General features: G+C 40.6%; 1 pseudogene; it reads right to left on the reverse strand.

Annotated features, from left to right (window-relative positions):
- Positions 1-1,443: 1,443 nt before the first annotated feature.
- Positions 1,444-2,157, reverse strand: LOC148754831 (RNA-binding motif protein, X-linked 2 pseudogene; annotated as a pseudogene).
- Positions 2,158-2,373: the final 216 nt, after the last annotated feature.

The following is a 2,373-nucleotide window of genomic DNA, read 5'->3' on the forward strand; positions in this document are numbered from 1 at the left end:
ATCCTCATTTCTCATTGCAACATGCAATACACTGTGGTCCCACTTACACAGAACTAGTTGCATCTCTCCTAGATGTTAATTAGCAATACTCTCACTGCTTACATTATTGGTAACTTCTGTGTATACTAGTGTCAAATTAGTAGAGATTTCTTTCTGAGAAAAATTTAGGCCAAATATATTTTGTGTATAAATAATGATGGGCCCAAAGTCACAGTATTCAAAATCATTCAAGATATTAGATTCTTGGGTACTATTTTTCTTATTTAAAATGCACAGGCAATTTCCACAAGGTTAGCTTAAGGTTTCCATCTTAAGTAGCTACGTTTGCAAGTTTATATATGCAGTTCTGTTCATATGCAGAATATGAAATTGCAAATGGGAAAGAAATGCTCATCAATCAAACATCAAATACTAACAGAATCCAGGAAACACTTTGCATTTCCAATTATGCTATATCACTTTACATATCCCAAGCTCCCTACTGGACAAAACAACTTCTTGTGTGAGAGAATAAAATATCATGCTTGCTTATATATTATATATATATATATATATATATATATATATATATATATATATATATATATATATATATATATATATTATATATATATATATGAGAGCGAGAGAGAGAATAGCAAAAATCTGCTATCAGAGATACTCTCTTTTTAATCTACCATGATTAGTTACGCATCTCAACTGGTACTACTTTTCATATATTTTTTGCCCATTATCATTAGCTAAAGTCACAGTGACAAAACAAACAAAACTTCCATTACTATTGATACATAAAATCATGTAGGAGAAGGAACCTAAATATTTTAAATATATTTTACTGCGTACTAGAATACGTAGTAAATTCCCTCTATTCTGGCCGAAATTCTCCCACAGTAGCCTGACGAGCTCAGAACTATAGATATCATCTAGTTGAGTGCGTCTAATCTTTTACAAATCCTGTTACATAGAAAAAGGTAATGTTTAAGCAGAATATTACGGAGGGGAGTTACTACATAATGAACGACTACACAGCACTACTCTTAAAATTTTAGGCATCAAAATCTCAAGCGGCAGCTTACAAAAGAAGCCATATGAATCCTGTAATGTAATTTCAACTTTTGTTAAAATTTTGAGTAGTTATAGAAAAGAGTGTCAAAATTTTAAAGAAATTTTGTTCCAAATACTTTATTTACAGAAAGCATTGAATGAATAACAAGTTCCACCCATAGTATTTTAAGTATCACATTTCATTTCAAAATGTGAGGATGTGAGCAGGCTACAGTCTTGGTCTGGCCTGTGGTCACTGGAATTGGAGAGTGCATGGCTGCGTCTTCACATCGGCTAAAATGTGTCTCAGCTTCAACCTCTGTCCCTTATCCCTGCTCTCCTCCTCTTTGCTCCCCCTGCCTCTGATAAAGGACTGTGCTCAAAACCTGGGTTCCTTTCCTAATCGTGCTGCCCATATCCCTGTGCACCCTGCCGGAAGCTGTCCCCTGCAGCAGCTGTGCTGAGCTCAAGGCAGCTGGGTTCATGCTTCTGGCCCTTCCTAGGCTCTAACTTCACTTTGGCATGTTTACTGGAGCCTGGGCTGTCCTTCTCCATCTTAACCTGGCCTCTTGAGAGCAGGAACGATGGCTGCTCTGTCTGTCCCTCCGCGTCTTTCACTCATACAGCAGTCTTCTCCTTGGTCTTCTTTTCCATTTTTCTTGTTTACATTGTTGGGAGAGTACTTTGTGGTGGGAGCTTTCAGATGAACTGGATGAGGAGGCCTGAATCCCACAGACCTTCTCCTAGAGCTCTCTGGTGCGGTCATGCACGTCCTTTGAAGTCTGACGGGCGCAGTAGCAGGATACGTGGTCGATTCAGATACAGTTCTTCCCTTGAACTTGATTCCCTTACAATTGTCAACGGCCAAAATTGTACTCCTCTGGTCTTCATAGCTGATAAAACAGAATCCTTTAGACTTCCCTGTCTTCCGGTCTCGCAAAAGATGATCCCATACTGGGAGAATACACAGAGGATGTCTCCTTCCGTCAGTTCTTAAGGAAGCCCTCCCAGGAAGACCCAGGCACCGAGTCATGACGCCTTAGCTGCCAAGGCAATATTGGCCTCCCATTCGTTCGGCTCACTAACCAGCTTCACCTTGGTTAACCGATTCATCTCCATAAGCTGGTGTGCGACACAGTGGCTCCCCCCACTTCCGCTGCACAATGCGCACTTCGGGTGGACACCGAAGAGCGGTGCTTCCAGTGTAGGCCTTTTCTAGGGTGTTGCATCCTTGCCCCACCTTATCCACATGCCCTCAGCTGCCTTTTAAGTGTCAACTTTTATGGTACCTCATGCACCACATGGCAGTGCTCAAACTGCTCACTGGTT

The sequence above is a fragment of the Rhinolophus sinicus genome, chromosome 17, assembly GCF_057876585.1.
Source record: "Rhinolophus sinicus isolate RSI-liver-muscle chromosome 17, RSI-T2T, whole genome shotgun sequence".
Classification (NCBI taxonomy): Eukaryota; Metazoa; Chordata; class Mammalia; order Chiroptera; family Rhinolophidae; genus Rhinolophus; species Rhinolophus sinicus.